Raw genomic sequence first — 18362 nt, 5'->3', positions numbered from 1 at the left:
GGCCGCAGTCTTTGGTAAGTCGTCTCGCCGGCTTTCATCAAGTTTAGAATGTGTATATCTCATAATTTCATCCTTGTTGGCGGCTTATCTGACTCTATTAAGCAGGTCCCAGAAGTGCCAACCTCAACCAGAGCGTGGTCACCAAGCTGAAGGCCGTGTATACCCTGGTGGAGCAGCTCTACACCGGGTCACAGCGTGCCTTAGCTGTGGTGGCCCTATCCAATGAGGTGCCGACTCACCTGGCAGAAGTCCTTCGCTGGCTCGCTGTACTGCCTCAACGGATCCAAGAGCTGCGACGGGCCTCTGCAAGAGCCGGAGCGATCGCTGCACTAAGCCGGGCCAAGGCGTTCTTGCCCGAGTTAGACCCGGCGGACATCGCCCTTGGCTATCCAAGCCTGAAGGAAGACGGCCCAGCTTTCGATCAGAAGGACTTCGCAGCTTGCGTGAAGGCCGTTCGCCCGGTGGCCACCCTTATCGGGAACAACACAGATCTGACCAAGTACCAGCCGGGTTACAATGCGGAGAATCAGAGGATTCCAACCCCTCGCTATGAAGCCCTCAACTTGATCCCGCCGGCTCGTCAGCACACTTTCGCCGCGGAGATTGACCCGGCCGGGTTAATTGACGAGGAAGCCCAATTCGAAGCTCTCAGCGGCATCGACTGGAAGTCATCAACTTTCCAGGTCTTGGGATCAGCCGGAGGAGAAGATAGGAACGAGCCGGAGACTTCAACTCAGCAAGCGTCGTAACTCGGCTGGCGGTTTACCAAACAATGCCTCACCCTTTTGGACTCAACGAGTCTTGTAATAGAGTAGGTGCAACAGTTTATCTCTGCCGTGCCATCGTGCACGTATTGAATGCTGAAGTCTTTTGAAGTTATATCTTTGATGTTTCTCCGGGTCATAATCAATCCTTTGTTTTTCTTAACCTCAAAAGAGGTGCCCTTAATTATCCTGCATAGAAGGGCAAATCACAAGTCTCAAGGCGGCTTACCGCCCTGAGGATCATAAGTTTTAGATAACCCGGAATATGAATCAAAAAGGACTTGCCTTCCATGATATCCTGAATATAGCCGTAAGAACATACTTAACGGCCTGCAAGCATACTTCCGGTTTAGACAACCCAGATAAGTAGGTTGGTACCACAACTCCGGTTTACCTGTCTTATAACACCCATTGCGTTCAGCAATACTGTAAACCCAAGTTAAGCCGGCAAAGTGAGACCCGGCCGTACACACATGGAATAATCAGACAAAACTGACTATAAACTGGAAGAACTTAGGGGCTTCCGGTTCGAATACGACCAGAGACCCGGCCCAAAGGGGTTACGCCAAGATTCGAATACAATCATATAGCCCCCAGTGGGTGTGGCGATGCCAATCAAGAGGGTATCGACAGCTATGTTCTCTTTGGTTCGGATACGACCCATGTTTGAACAGGAAGCCCCCAAGTGATTTTAAGAATTGTTTAACGACACTGATTCGAATACGATCCACGTCGGTTCCCAAAGGGGTGAAACCATGATTCAAATATGATCAAGGAGAACTCCCCAATGAGCTCGGCACTTTGCCAATCAAATGGGTATCGACAGCTATGTTCTCTTTGGTTCGAATACGACCCATGTTTGAACAGGAAGCCCCCAAGTGACCTTGTTGCTTATGGCTAGATTCGAATACGATCATAAGCCGGATCCTCCTTCAAGTCATCATGTAATCTTGCAATGAAAACAACACGTGCATATTTGGAGGAGAAAAAAGGACAGAGGTCCTGCTTTATTGCTTATCATAATATATACATGGCTGAGAAATATGTACATCACGAGAACTGGTGACTCAAGTGTAGTAAGGCCGAAGCTGAGCTATGTTCCACGGCCGACGGGTCTCTTCCTCCGACTTACGTGAATCTTTATGCTCCCGAATGTCAATGAGGTAATATGACTCGTTGTGCAAGTTCTTGCTGACCACAAAGGGTCCTTCCCGAGGCGGGGAGAGCTTGTGCGCATCTGTTTGATCCTGGATAAGCCGGAGCACGAGGTCGCCTTCCTGGAAGACCCGGGTTTTAACCCGGCGACTATGATAACGGCGCAGGTCTTGTTGGTAAATCGCGGAGCGAGCTGCGGCCACATCATGTTGTTCGTCCAACAAGTCAAGAGCATCCTGGCGTGCCTGTTCATTGTCTGCCTCAACATAAGCCGCCACTCGAGGTGAGTCATGACGGATGTCACTGGGGAGGACGGCCTCTGCCCCATAAACCATGAAGAAAGGCGTGAAGCCTGTAGACCTGTTAGGAGTAGTGTTGATGCTCCATAACACGGAGGGCAACTCCTCCACCCAACAACCCGGCGTCCGTTGCAAAGGGACCAAAAGCCGGGGCTTGATACCCTTCAGAATCTCCTGATTAGCTCTCTCAGCCTGGCCATTGGATTGAGGATGAGCCACTGAGGAAACATCAAGTCGGATATGCTCTCGTTGACAAAACTCCTCCATGGCGCCTTTGGAGAGATTGGTGCCATTGTCAGTTATAATGCTGTGTGGAAAACCAAAGCGAAAGATCACCTTTTTCATAAACTGAACCGCCGTGGCTGCATCACACTTGCTAACTGGCTCCGCTTCAACCCACTTGGTAAACTTGTCAACTGCCACCAAAAGGTGGGTCTTTTTATCCTTGGACCTTTTGAAAGGTCCAACCATATCAAGCCCCCAGACCGCAAAGGGCCAAGTAATTGGGATCATCCTCAGCTCTTGAGCCGGTACGTGAGCCCGTCGCGAGAACCTTTGGCAACCATCACACTTACTGACTAAGTCCTCTGCATCAGCATGAGCCGTCAACCAATAGAAACCATGACGAAAGGCCTTGGCCACAAGAGACTTTGAACCGGCGTGATGGCCACAATCCCCTTCGTGGATCTCACGCAAGATTTCTTGACCTTCCTCAGGGGAGACACAACGCTGGAACGCCCCTGTGACACTGCGATGATGCAACTCGCCATCGATAACGATCATTGACTTAGCCCGCCGGGTTATTTGCCTGGCCAAAGTTTCGTCCTCAAGCAACTCGCCCCGGGTCATGTAAGCCAGATACGGCATGGTCCAGTCCGGTATGATATGGAGAGCCGCCACCAGTCGTGCCTCCGGGTCAGGGACAGCCAAATCTTCCTCTGTAGGCAACTTAACAGAAGGGCTATACAGGACGTCCAGGAAAGTGTTCGGCGGCACCGGCTTTCGCTGAGAGCCTAGCTGGCTTAGAGCATCAGTCGCCTCGTTCTTCCTGCGATCAATGTGCTCTACTTGGTAGCCCTGAAAGTGCCCAGCAATGGCATCAACTTCACGGCGATAAGCCGCCATGAGAGGGTCCTTAGAGTCCCACTTGCCTGATACTTGTTGAGCCACCAAGTCTGAGTCACCGAAACACCTTACCCGGCTCAAGCTCATCTCCTTAGCCATCCGAAGACCGTGGATCAAGGCCTCGTACTCAGCCGCATTGTTAGTGCAAGGAAACATCAACCGTAGCACATAATGGAACTTGTCACCTTTAGGGGAAGCCAATACAACTCTAGCCCCCGAGCCTTCCAACTGCCTGGACCCATCGAAGTGAATAGTCCAATATGTGTTATCCGGCTTCTGCTCAGGCACCTGTGACTGTCCAATCATTGATGAAATCCACCAAGGCCTGAGATTTAACAGCAGTGCGTGGCACGTACTTGATACCATGAGATCCCAGTTCTATAGCCCACTTAGCAATTCTCCCTGTGGCCTCTCTGTTTTGAATGATATCACCAAGAGGGGCAGAACTGACCACAGTTATGGGATGACCCTGGAAATAATGCTTAAGCTTCTGGCTTGCCATGAACACACCATAAACAAGCTTCTGCCAATGCGGATACCGCTGTTTGGACTCGATGAGTACTTCGCTGACATAATAAACCGGCCGCTGAACCGGATGCTCCTTACCCTCTTCCTTGCGCTCCACCACTATAGCCACACTGACGGCTCGTGCGTTTGCCGCCACATATAATAATAAGGGCTCCTTATCAACCGGAGCAGCAAGGACTGGAGGCTCTGCCAGCTGCTTCTTCAACTCCTCAAAGGCGGTATTAGCTGCATCATTCCAGACAAAGTTATCAGTTTTCTTCATCAAATGATATAAGGGCATGGCCTTCTCACCCAAACGGCTTATAAACCGGCTTAAAGCAGCGATGCGACCCGCCAAGCGCTGAACGTCATTTATACACGCCGGCTTAGCCAGGGAGGTGATGGCCTTGATCTTCTTCGGGTTAGCCTCAATGCCTCTGTCAGAAACCAAGGAACACCAAAGACACACTTGGCCGGGTTAAGCATCATCTTGTAGACCCGGAGATTATCAAAGGTTTCTCTCAAATCATCTATCAGGGTTTCCTCTTTTATGGACTTAACCACAATATTGTCCACATAAGCATGAACATTATGTCCAATCTATTTATGAAGACAGTTCTGCACACAACGCTGATAAGTCGCCTGTGCACACTTGAGTCCAAAGGGCATGGATACATAGCAGAAGGCTCCAAAGGGAGTGATGAACGCCGTCTTCTCCTGGTCCTTAACCGCCATTTTAATCTGATGATATCCAGAATAAGCGTCCAGAAAACTTAAACGCGCACAACCAGCCGTAGCATCAATAATTTGATCAATACGGGGAAGGGCGAAAGGATCAGCCGGACACGCCTTATTTAAGTCCGTGTAGTCCACACACATCCGCCAAGTGCCGTTCTTCTTGAGTACGAGCACCGGGTTAGCCAACCACTCTGGGTGGAAGACTTCAACAATAAACCCGGCCGCTAAGAGCCGGGCCACTTCTTCACCAATGGCCTTCCGCCTCTCTTCATTAAACCGCCGAAGGAACTGCCTGACCGGCTTAAATTTCGGATCAACATTGAGAGTGTGCTCAGCGAGTTCTCTAGGTACACCTGGCATGTCAGAAGGTTTCCATGCGAAGATGTCCCTATTCTCACGGATGAACTCGATGAGCGCGCTTTCCTATTTTGGATCCAGATTGGCACTGATGCTAAACTGCTGAGATGAATCTCCTGGAACAAAATCAACAAGCTTAGTCTCATCAGCCGACTTAAATTTCATTGCCGGCTCTTGCTCTGTAGTTGGCTTTTTCAGAGAGGTCATATCTGTTGGGTCAACATTGTCTTTGTAAAACTTCAACTCCTCTGTTGCACAAACAGATTCTGCATAGGCCGCATCGCCTTCCTCGCACTCCAGAGCCACTTTCCGACTGCCGTGAACCGTAATGGTCCCGTTGTGACCCGGCATCTTGAGCTGTAAATACACATAACACGGCCGAGCCATGAACTTGGCGTAAGCCGGCCGCCCAAATATAGCATGTACGGGCTTCTTATCTTAACCACCTCAAAGGTCAATTTTTCCACCATGTAGTTGTTCTCATCTCCAAAGGCCACTTCCAATTCGATCTTGCCGACTGGATAAGCCGACTTACCAGGTACCACACCATGGAAGATAGTGTTTGACTGGCTGAGGTTCTTATCAACCAACCCCATACGGCGAAAAGTCTCATAATAGAGGATGTTGATGCTGCTGCCTCCATCCATGAGCACCTTTGTGAACTTATATCCTCCCACCTGAGGAGCCACCACCAGGGCCAAGTGACCCAGATTATCCACCCGTGGAGGGTGATCCTCCCTACTCCACACTATAAGCTGCTCAGACCACCGCAAGTAGCGTGGAACCGCCGGCTCAACAGCATTCACAGCCCTCTTATGAAGCTTCTGATCTCGCTTGCACAGACTGGTGGTAAACACATGATATTGTCCACCGCTAATCTGCTTTGGATTGGTCTGATAACCCCCTGCTGTTGTTGATGACCCTGACCAGATTGCTGATTAAAGCCCCCTTGACCGTTCTGAGGATTAGAATTTGAGCCGCCGCCCGGGCCATGAAAGCCGCCGGCGCCTGAGCCGCCGCCCGGGCCATTGTAATTCCTAAAGGCCTTCATGATTGCACAATCCTTCCACAGATGAGTCGCTGGCTTCTCTCTAGAGCCATGCCTTGGACAAGGCTCATTCAACAGCGGCTCCAGCATCGGACCTGACCCGCCGCTTCGGGGAGGGGGCCTCCCCTTGCGTCGCTGGTTATTCCCTTGTGAGCTGGCGTTGGCCACAAACTCTAGGCTGCCGTCGGCCTTGCGCTTGCCTCCTCCTTGGTTCCCCGGGTTATGCTGAGGACCCTTGCCATTGCCGTTCTTCTTTCCCTTCCCTGTCCTTTCATCATCTGAAGGGGGATCCTTGGTACCATCAGAATCGGCGTACTTGACAAGAGCCGCCATTAGTGTACCCATATCATTGCAGTCGCGTTTAAGTCGCCTGAGTTTCATCTTCAGGGGCACAAAACGACAATTCTGTTCCAACATTAAGACTGCAGAGCCGGCATCCATCTTATCTGATGAATGTATGATCTCCTTAACCCGGCGAACCCAATGTGTCGTAGACTCACCCTCCTGCTGCTTACAGTTAGTCAAATCCACAATTGACATAGACTGCCTACAAGTATCCTTGAAGTTTTGGATGAACCAGGCTTTCAGCTCAGCCCAAGACCCGATGGAATTCGGTGGTAGCCCTTTCAACCAAGTGCGGGCAGTCCCATCCAACATCATGGTGAAGTACTTGGCCATTGCCGCCTCACTGACCTCTAGCAGTTCCATGGCCATCTCGTAACTCTCGATCCAGGCTGCGGGTTGCAAGTCAGCTGTGTAATTAGGCACCTTCCTAGGGCCTTTGAAGTCCTTGGGTAGACGTTCATTGCGGATAGCCGGTACTAAGCAAGGGACACCCCCAGTCCTGGTAGGGATACCCACATCGACGGACGTCGTCGGATAAGCCGAGGGAGTCAGGTAAGCCGTCAACTGAGGCACCTGCTCCGCCTCTTGCCGTGCTCTGCCTTGGTCTGCTGCGTGAAAGGCTCCATTGTGAGCCGGGCCATGGCCAGGGGGCGGGTCATGGCGTCGGACGTTACTTGAGCCGGTCGCTGAGACCATGTGCCGGCTGTAACTCGGGCTCCGGCCTAGACGAGGGGTAGAGTGGATCCTGTCCCGGCTGTAGGAGTACGCCTCTTGTTGTGCCAGTGCTGTCTGAAGGAGTTCTCTGACCCGGCGGGTTTCAATAGCCGTCGGAGAGTCGCCGTCGACCGGGAGAGCCGCCAGCCGTGCTGCCGCAGCGACCATGTTCTCCAGCGGGTTATTATAATGACCCGGTGGTATTGGCACGTACTTAGGCAGGGCAAGGGGCATCTGGGGAGGCCCCATTACTTGTGGCTGAATAGGGGTCCCCGACCCGGGCACTATGACCCCTGGCGGGTTACTAGACCCTGCGCCTGGCGTATTGAAGAGGTTGCGTGGATCGTAAACCGGAGGGAGTCGAGATTGGGCCTTTTGATGCCTCCTTCTCAGGACCTCATTGGCCGCGTGTTGATCCATCGTGAGCCGGAAGGACTGCGCTTGAATCAACTGGGTTTGGGCATCGAGAGCCGCCCGCTCCGTAGTCATCCTGATCCCTTCTGCTGCCAAATCCTCCTTAGCCTTCACTAGATCCAATTTTAACTGTGCCACCTCCGCATCATGCTGAGCTTGATCCGCCGGGTCAACCGTGGCGGTTAACAGGGTCGTCATCTTGTCCGTGAGATCCATTAGCACCTGAGCCGGCGAGGGCACCGGGGTTCCCGCTCCAGCAGCAGGGTTCTGAACAGGCTGTGCACCAGCCATAAAGACCCCAACCTGACTTGGCGGCTCAAACAGGTCTGGAATACTGTCGCAATCAGAATAACCCATGAGCCCGCCATCTTGAAGTTGATACAACGAGTTTGACTCATCGGTGGCCGACTCGCCGTCAGAGCCGGCGGCCGTCTCATCACCAGATCCAGATCGATCAGAGAGTCCTCCATGGATACACCCCACAAAAGCATGCCTTAAGGCAGGCCGGGCCCGGGCGGGTCGTGCACGCTGAGCCGTCTCGATGAGGTCGGCGCAGAGATCCGGCTCAGGGCCCGGCTCACCAATCTTTCCAATGAAAATGTGAATTCCGCCGAAGGGGACCCGGTACCCGTACTCAATTGAGCCGGCGTCGGGGCCCCAGTTTGCATCGTTGATGTAGAGCTTGCCGCGACGACTCTTGGTCATCCGGCCCACAGCGTATCCCTTGAGCCCTTCGAAGCTGCCCTTCAAGAACTCAAATCCACCGTGCGCTGGCCCCACGGTGGGCGCCAACTGTCGTGGAATTGTCATGGCAGATGTCCTCGAGCTAGGACTTAGTCGTGGAGCCATCGCAGCTAGGAAGCTTGAAGGGGTTAATGCGGGACAAGGAACACGAGGGTTTATACTGGTTCGGCCCCTTACGGTGAAGGTAAAAGCCTACGTCCAGTTTGAGGTGGTATTGATTAGGGTTACGATCACCAGGGAGCTAAACTGCTATGCCCGGCTCTCGATGAGATTGTTCTTGTCCCTAAAACGCTGCCTGGTCGTCCCTTTATATAGGGAGGCTGACGCCCAGCAGCTCTCAGAGTCCCGGCCGGCTCATAAGAGTGTCCGGCTCGGACTCTCAGCTATTCTTGCCTTGCACTACAAGTTCTACCATGATAATGATTGTAACTACGGGCCTTAAGCCATATCCGGGTCTTAAGCCCATCTCTGGCCCACCGTCTTCAAGCTTGGCTCCGGGCTTCTGGTAATGACCATATGAGTAACCTGGCCCCTTCCGGCGGGTGACTCTAAGGTCTATATCCTCAACACCGAGCCTTCCACCCTTTACCAAATATATAAATGCATTAATTAAATAAGAGATATTGTGATATTCCAAAGAATCCATGTTCCAAACATGGAACCATCTTCAACTTCACCTGCAACTAGCAACGCTCTAAAAAGGGCTGAGCAAAAGCGGTAACTTAGCCAAATAACGGTTTGCTAGGAAAGGATGGTTAGAGGCTTGACATGGCAATATGGGAGGCATGATATACCAAGGGGTAGGTAGCGCAGCATGGCAAAAGAACGAACAATTAGCAAAGCAAAAATAGAAGTGATTTCGAGGGTATGGTCATCTTGCCTGCAAGGTTCTCGGAGTTGTCGAAAGCTTGATCCTCGTAAGCGTACTCAACAGGTTCCTCGTTCACGAACTCGTCTCCCGGCTCTACCCACAACAAGAACACAAGCAAACGGAACCACAATCAATCACAGGAAATGCACAAGCAACATGATGCAAAACATGTATGATATGCGAGATGTGGTATGCGATGCATATGCGTGCTCCGGAAGAAAAATGATAAACAAGGCAGTAGCTTGGCAAAACAAGCATGCCACTGGAAAGATGAGATTATTTCGGTCGAAATCGATATAAAGATCGCCGGAAACGGATGCACGGTTTGCAAACGGCAAGCAAAACAAGAATGACACTATTCTGCGATTAACAGCATGATAGCACTTAGAATGCAACAAGTAACTATGCTATAGCAATCCAAAATAGCAACAAAGCATATGGAAGTAATCTACAGGAGATGATTGATAAAAGATGAACACTGAGCTACGGCTAGATCACAACATAACAGGTTCAAACAAGCATGACAAAGGTGCAAAAGATAACAGGTTCACAGACTTGGTGAAATTACTGGACATGCCTGAAACAGCATCAGGTAGCAATGTTCAGAGCAAGAACTCAACATGCTACAGGAACTTAACATAACAAAACAAGGCATGGCATTAATCTACTAAATGTATAGGACAAAATTCCCTTACTGACCATAAGCCAAACAGGACCAGAAGATATGATGGCAACCATGTAAACATAGCAAGTTTCGTTAACAGGTTTAAGACTTGGTAGAAATTAGAACATGGCAGAAACAGACATTATGAGGGCATCTTGGTTAGCTTGATTCACTCACCACAAGGCAATGCATGAGAAAAAAAGCCTACCTACAGCAAGATGGCATGTTTATGAAGCTATCCATGGCAAAAGCAAGTACATAGCATGTATGAAACAACTACAATAACCTTGGCAAAATTGAATATCATGTTAACAATCTGCCAGAAATATTTTATAGCAAAAGTAGAGCAAGATTGAGTCATGTTAGGGTACTCCATAATTTCAAACAGGGACATGGATGGATAGAGTACAACTATATCTACAAAACATCCTTACTGAACATCACCAGAAGGAGCATGGATCTCTCTGTAGCCACATGGATACATAGCAAAAAAATAACAGCAGTCACAGACTTTGTAATAGCAAAATTACGAAGTCCCTGAAAACAGAAACATCATGAAGCCTAGTTTGCATGCTTGTGCTAGTCACCACAGAGATCACAAAAATACATGGCATACACCTCTGTAAAGATGGCATGGCATATATCAAAACACATGTAGAGCTCATGCCCATAAGATGCACACATTAAATGCAACAAAAATAACAAATCCTCATGTTCTGATAAGTAACAGCAGGTAACAGTATATAGCACTCTTGCACCAGAGATTTGGGCATCAAGATGGACTCAAATGAACATGGCATAATGCAACAAAATGAAGAGCCTCTCGAGACGAACATTTTGATATATTACACGCACGAAACAGAGCTATATGCAGAGAGTTATGATGCAATGAACAGGAGCATGTAATGAAAAAGATCTGGGACACTGAGAATTTTCGGGGGGGAAGAAAAGTCAACCTCCGGTCCAGCCTGATCTAGGGTTCACGCGCGGGCCGAGGTTCGTCGGGCTCGCCGGAGCTGCTGCCGGAGACGGAGGACGGGGCGGCCGGAGGAGAGGAGGGAGACGGCGGCGCTCGGGCGGAGAGGAGGAGGAGGAGGCGCCGGGGAGGCGCGGGATGTGCGGCAGTGGCGGAGGGCGGCGACGCCGGGCGGAGCGGCGCGGTCGGGGCGGCGCCGGCGCCGGCGAACGTCGGGCGCGACTGCGAGGACGGCGGGGCGGCCGCGTGGGCGGAGGAGGAAGGAGCTCGGGCGGCGGGGCGGCGCACGGGGTCGGGGGGGCAGGCACGGGCCCGGCGGGGCGGCGGCGCGCGCGGCGTACGGGCACCACTTGGCGGCTGCGGATAGGGCGAGGGGCGGCGGCGGACGTGTCCGGCGGCTGAGGAAGAAGCGTCCGGCGGCGCTGAGGGGAAATGATCTAGGGTTTGATCCGAAAATTCGGAGGGGGAGGTATTTTTATAGGTAGAGGGAGCTAGGAGACTCCAAATGGAGTGCGGTTTTCGCCCACACGATCGTGATCGAACGACCTAGAGCATGGAGGAGACTTAGAGGGGTTTTGGTCTGTTTGGAGGGGGGTTTTGCTGCAACACAAAAAAGGACTTTGTGGTTACCCGGTTAACCGTTGGAGCATCAAACGACCTCCAAATGGAACGAAACTTGACAGGTGGTCTACCGGTGGTGTACCAAGGCCACTTGGAAAACCTTGGTCCATTCTGAGAACATTCAACACCCGCTCACGAAAGAAACAAGAGGGGTGCGCCGGTGCACGTGGGAGTGTCGGATTGCAAAACGGACAACGGGGAAAATGCTCGGACGCATAAGACGAACATGTATGCAAATGCAATGCACATGATGACGTGATATGAGATGCATGACATGAAAAAAAATGCAAAACGAAAACAAAACCCAACCACAGTGGGAATATCATAACACATAGCCGAAAATGGCAAGAGTTGGAGTTACAAATATGGAAAGTTACATCCGGTGTGTTACAACACTCCACCACTACGAGAGGATCTCGTCCCGAGATCTAGGACTGAAAGAACTCCAGATATTCGGAACGGAGGTGGTCGTTGCGTTCCCAGGTGGCTTCTCGGTCGGAATGGTGCGACCACTTCACTTTCAGGAATTTGATTGACTTGTTGCGAGTCTTGCGCTCAGTTTCTTAAAGAATAGCAACGGGGTGCTCGTGATAAGACAGATCTTCTTGGAGGTCAATCTCTTCGAAGTTGATGGTGCGCTCAGGAGTCTTGAAGCACTTGCGAAGCTGTGACACGTGGAACACATCGTGCACGTTCGCGAAGTTGGATGGAAGCTCAAGTTGATAGGCGAGGTCGCCTCTTTTGCCAATGATCTTGAAAGGACCCACGTATCTAGGGGCAAGCTTCCCTTTGATATCGAAGCAACGAGTGCCTTTCATTGGAGAGACGCGGAGGTAGACATGGTCTCCGATCTCGAAAGCCACATCACGGTGCTTACTATCATAGTAACTCTTCTGGCGCGATTGCGCGGCTTTGAGATTTTCACGGATGACTTTACACATTTCTTCAGCCTCTGTGATTAAGTCATTGCCAAGAAGTTGGCGTTCACCAGTCTCTGACCAATTGAGAGGAGTACGGCACTTTCTGCCATAGAGAATCTCGAATGGGGCCTTGCCCGAACTCGCTTGGAAGCTGTTGTTGTAGGAGAATTCGGCATATGGAAGACAATCTTCCCATTTCATGCCAAAGGAAATGACACAAGCCCTGAGCATATCTTCAAGAATTTGATTGACTCGCTCGACTTGGCCACTAGTTTGAGGATGGAAAGCTGTGCTGAAGCGAATGTTGGTGCCCATGGCCTTTTGGAAGGAGTCCCAGAACTTAGAAGTGAAGATGCTTCCACGATCTAAAGATATCAATTGTGGAATGCCGTGCAAGGAGACAATCCTGGAGGTGTATAGCTCTGCCAACTGAGCTGCTGTGATAGATTCTTTGATAGGAAGAAAATGAGCCACTTTAGTAAGCTTGTCAATGACAACGAAGATAGCATCATTTCCACGCTTGGACTTTGGAAACCCAGTCACGAAGTCCATTTCGATATGATCAAACTTCCATTCTAGGATAGCAAGAGGTTGGACGAGACCAGCTGGTCGTTGGTGTTCTGCTTTCACCCTTCGACAGACATCACATTCATTCACGAATTGAGCGATTTCTCGCTTCATTTGAGTCCACCAATACGACTGCTTGAGGTCATGGTACATCTTCGTACTTCCAGGATGAATGGAAAGAAGAGAATTGTGCGCCTCGTTCATTATGACTTTCCTTAGATCACCTTTAGGAACCACAATCCGGTCCTCAAAGAATAAAGTGTCTCTGTCATCAATGCGATAGCACTTGTATTTGGAAAGACCCTTGTCGATACCACGTTTCACCTTCTTCACCATGGTATCCAGGAGTTGTGCCTCACGAATTTGATCTTCCAAAGTAGGAGAGATTATGAGGTTGGCAAGAAAACCTTGAGGAACAACTTGGAGATTCAGCTTGCGGAAAGCTTCACAAAGATCCGGTTGGAAAGGCTTGAGAATTAAACTGTTGCAATAAGCCTTCCTACTCAAAGCATCTGCAATGACATTAGCTTTGCCTGGAGTATATTCAATACTCGGATTGTACTCTTGAATCATTTCGACCCATCGAGTCTGCCTGAGGTTGAGGTTGGGCTGAGTGAAGATGTACTTGAGACTCTTGTGATCGGTGAATATGTCCACTTTTCTTCCCAACAAGAGATGTCTCCACGTTATTAATGCATGGACAACTGCCGCCAACTCAAGATCGTGAGTGGGGTAGTTCTTTTCGTTGGGCTTCAACTGACGAGAGGTATAGGCCACAACTTTCTTCTCTTGCATTAACACAGCACCGAGACCTTGAAGAGAAGCATCACAGAAAACTTCGAATGGCTTGGATTCGTCAGGAGGAGTTAAGACACGAGTTGTGACGAGTTTCTCTTTGAGAGTGTTGAAAGCAACGTCACACTCAGGAGACCAGACACACTTCACATGCTTCTGGAGGAGGTTGGAAAGAGGCTTTGCAATCTTAGAGAAATTCTCAACGAATCTTCGGCAATAGCTTGCAAGACCAAGAAATCTGCGAAGCTGCTTGACATTCTGAGGAGGTTCCGAATTCACAATTGCGGACACCTTCTCGGGATTAACAGCGATGCCCTTGGCAGAGATGATATGACCAAGGTAAAGAACTTCATCGAGCCAAAACTCACATTTGGAAAACTTCGCATAAAATTGATACTCTCTGAGCTTGTCGAGCACCAATCGCAAATGTTTGGCATGATCCTTCTTATTCTTGGAGAAGACCAAGATATCATCGAGATACACCAGGACAAATTCATTGGTATAGGGGTTGAATATGAAATTCATCATCCGAGAGAATGTTGGAGGAGCATTGACAAGGCCGAAAGACATGACAGTATATTCATAAGAACCAAAGCTTGTTCTGAATGCTGTCTTGGGAATATCTTCTTCACGAATGCGAATCTGATGATAACCCACACGAAGGTCAAGCTTGGAGAATACTTTAGCACCCTTAAGTTGCTCGAATAGCTCATTGATGTTGGAAAGTGGATAATTGTTCTTGATTGTCTTCTTGTTCAATGGACGGTAGTCGACACAAAGTCGGTCCGTGCCATCCTTGTTCTGGACAAAAAGAACACCACAACCCCACGGGGATGAACTCGGTCTGATCAAACCCAGACGCTCCTGTTCATCGAGCTGTTTCTTCAATTCCTTCAGCTCCTTGGGTCCAAGCTTGTAAGGACGCTTGCAAACGGGTTCAATGCCGGGCTCAAGATCGATAACGAACTCAACTGGCCGGTGAGGAGGCATACCCGGAAGCTCTTCTGGAAAGACATCTTGGTACTCACAAACGACTGGAATTTGAGAGATGGCATTCAATTCGCCCTTCTCATTGAGAGAAAATAACCGAATGGTTTCATCATGAACGGCATAAATGATAACATCCTCAGACGAGTGTGTCAATTGAATTTCCCTGGCAGCACAATCAAGTTGAGCCTTGTGCTTAGAAAGCCAGTCCATCCCGAGAATTAGATCAATATCTGAGTCACCAAGAACAATTGGTTTAGACAGAAATTTATAGTTCCCCATCTTGATGGAAACATCCGGAACCATGTAGCTTGCGTTCATGCATTTGCCCGGAGAGACAACTGCTAACGTACTAGGCAATTCTTGGAAATGCAACTCATGCTTGGATGCAAATGGTCTTGAGATGAAACTAAGCGATGCACCAGTGTCAAAAAGAACTTTTGCAGGAAAATCATTAACTGAGAGATTACCCATTATCACATCGGTAGATTCCTCCGCTTGAGCTGCGTTCATCATGTTGACCTTTGCAAACTTGGGATTATGTTTGACCACTTCATTGCTGGAAGATCTCACAGGAGGAGGAGGCGGAAGGCGCCTTTGGTTGAAGCACTTGTTAGCATGGTGACCTTTCTGCTGACACTTGTTGCAAGTCACCTCCGAGAGCGGACGATGATAAGGAGCATTCGACTTTGGAGCTTGATTATGAGACTTGTTCTGATAGCCAGAGTTGGAAGAGTGGGAAGATCCATGGCCACCTTTGTTCTTCTGCTGGTAAGGCTGACGAAACGGAGGAGGAGGAGGCAACCAGAACTTTTGTTGCTTAGCAGCCACTGGTGAGGAAGAAGAAGACTGAACTGCGTCCCTGACTCTCTTCTTAGAAGCCTCACACTTGAGCTGAGCAGCCTCTTGCTTCAGTGCCATATTGTAGAAATCATCATACTTGGTTGGCTCAAAAAGCACGAGAGGCAATTGCAAATCTTCTCTGAGGCCACCTCTGAATTGATAGATCATGCTCTTTTCATCAGGAACGTCTTCCTTAGCGAAGTGAGCGAGTTTCTGAAACTGAGTATTGTATTGATACACGGACATGATGCCTTGCTTGAGATTGCGGAACTCCTCACGCTTGCTCTCAACAACACTTTGTGGAATGTGGTGAGCTTTGAAGTCCCGACAGAAGTCAGTCCAAGTGATCACACGACCTCCTCTGGAATCTTTGTATTGTTGATACCACTCGGCAGCTTGATCCTTGAGTTGAAAAGAAGCGAACTTGACAATGTCCTCAGGCCTGACATTGCTACATTCAAAATGCTTGTTGATGTCCACGAGCCAATCATCGGCATCTGTGGCCTCGGCATAATAGCTGAAAGACTTGGGCTGATTTGCGAGAAACTGGTTGAGGGTAGCGAAGTGAGGCTGATTGTTGCCTTGGCCTTGATTTCCTTGATTGCCTTGCCCTTGGGTACGTTCTTGCAAGAGTTGCAGAATCATCTGAGCATTGGCGTTGGTGGCTGCCATGATAGCTTGCCATGCCTCCGGAGGCGGAGGTGGTGGCGGAGGGTTCGCTTGACTCCCTTCATTGCGTTCCGGATTCTGACGCGTTGGCGGAGCCATCCTGAAGAGGGTGACATCCGTTAGCATCTTGATAGACAGATAGGCAAATTGAATCAACGGATAGAAATTGCAACATATAGTCTTCACAATAAACATTCGAACGAGGACGAACGAATGAATTCCATAGTAAATCATCACACTTCCATTAAGTTGAGATGCCACTTAGGAAAAGGTATGGAATCAACATTTGACTTCGAAGCAACTCGAATACCACAATTCAAAACAAAACAAAGTATTGGCTTGCAGAATAAGCCGGAACAAACATATGATAGAGATTTCGTCCGAAGTTTTCGTGGTTGGGCCCACACGGGCTCGATCGTACAGCACCATCATGTACAAGGCAGTGCACATGACATACGAAGCGTCCCCGAGTCGGCATAGCCAAGGACTCTTTAAGACACTACGAGACCACTGTAAAACCAACCGTGGAAAGGCGGACCACTAAACGTCGAACCCCAATCTCATATCATGCGTCTGTCGGAAAGATATCCTAGGAGCTACTTGAATTCCCACTTATAAACTCCCGAAACTTTCTGGTTATGCAATCTGGTGTTGGGGATACAGGGGACACAAAATATATCACCCAAACTAGCAATCCCTAGATCGAGCTGTATCCATCCGTCAACACATAACCAAGAAACCTTCGGAAATCGTGTACCTCAACCTTCGAAAAGCATCCGTTATACGAGCTATGGCAATACTCCGAACTCCCGCCCCAGTACTGGGTGGCGTCGAGGTGATCTCACCAACAACTGCATAAAAGAGATTTTCGATGTCGGTGAAACTCAGGTATTCCAGAACTGCAACGATAAAATTGTGACGACAACACCTCGGAGCTCAACTCCCTGGGACACTGCCACAACCCCTAAATGTCAGGAGGCACCAAGAACAATGTTCTCATCACAAAACCATCGGAACGATTCTAAGATACCCGCATGATCCTAAAAAAAATTTAGTGAAATTTGAGGATAGAAGAGTCAAAACTTCTACGTCAGGAGACCTCACCAGAGCGACGAAGGGACTGAGGAGTAAAAAAGAATCCTACTCTCCGATATATATAATCCTAAGACTCAAAACATTTTTGTTCTAGACTCAACAACGGCAGCGATTCGATCAAGCAGGGGGATCCTAAGTTGGGGATGGCTCTGATTACCAACTTGTAACGCCCACGATGCGGCCATATCTCCCACGTGTCGAGGCACGACTTAGAGGCATAACCGCATTGTGGTATTGTCGCAAGAAGGGTTATGTTCACACAATCCCATGTAATGAACAAGAATGGGATAACGAGAGTTGACTTACAATCGCCACTTCACACAATACATAAATTAATTCATACATCATCCGAAACCCACACATAGACCGACTACGGTCAAATCCAAATGAAAATAAGATAACCCCAAATGCTATATCCCCGATCGTCCCAACTGGGCTCCACTACTGATCATCAGGAAAAGAAACATAGTAACGACCACATTCCTCGTCGAACTCCCACTTGAGCTCGGTTGCGTCACCTGCACTGGCATCGTCGGCACCTGAAACTGTTTTGGTAGAATCTGTGAGTCACGAGGACTCAGCAATCTCACACCCGCGAGATCAAGACTATTTAAGCTTATAGGAAAGGATGGTGTAATGAGGTGGAGCTGCAGCAGGCACTAAGCATATATGGTGGCTAACATACGCAAGTGAGAGCGAGAAGAGAAGCAACGCAACGGTCGTGAAGCTAGAAATAATCAAGAAGTGATCCTGAAACTACTTACGTTCATGCATAACTCAAACCGTGTTCACTTCCCGGACTCCGCCGAGAAGAGACCATCACGGCTACACACACGGTTGATGTATTTTAATTAAGTCGAGTGACAAGTTCTCAACAACCGGACATTAACAAATTCACATCTGCCTCATAACCGCGGGCACGGCTTTCGAAAGATAATACCCTGTAGGGGTGTCCCAACTTAGCCCATTATAAGCTCTCACGGTCAACGAAGGATAAACCTTCTCCCAGGAAGACCCGATCAGTCTCGGAATCCCGGTTTACAAGACATTTCGACAATGGTAAAACAAGACCAGCAAAGCCGCCCGAATGTGCCGACAAATCCCGATAGGAGCTGCACATATCTCGTTCTCAGGGCACACCGTA

This window comes from Aegilops tauschii, chromosome 2, assembly GCF_002575655.3.
Source record: "Aegilops tauschii subsp. strangulata cultivar AL8/78 chromosome 2, Aet v6.0, whole genome shotgun sequence".
Classification (NCBI taxonomy): domain Eukaryota; kingdom Viridiplantae; phylum Streptophyta; class Magnoliopsida; order Poales; family Poaceae; genus Aegilops; species Aegilops tauschii.
The sequence above is the reverse complement of the archived record's forward strand: the minus strand, read 5'-3'. Positions refer to the sequence as shown.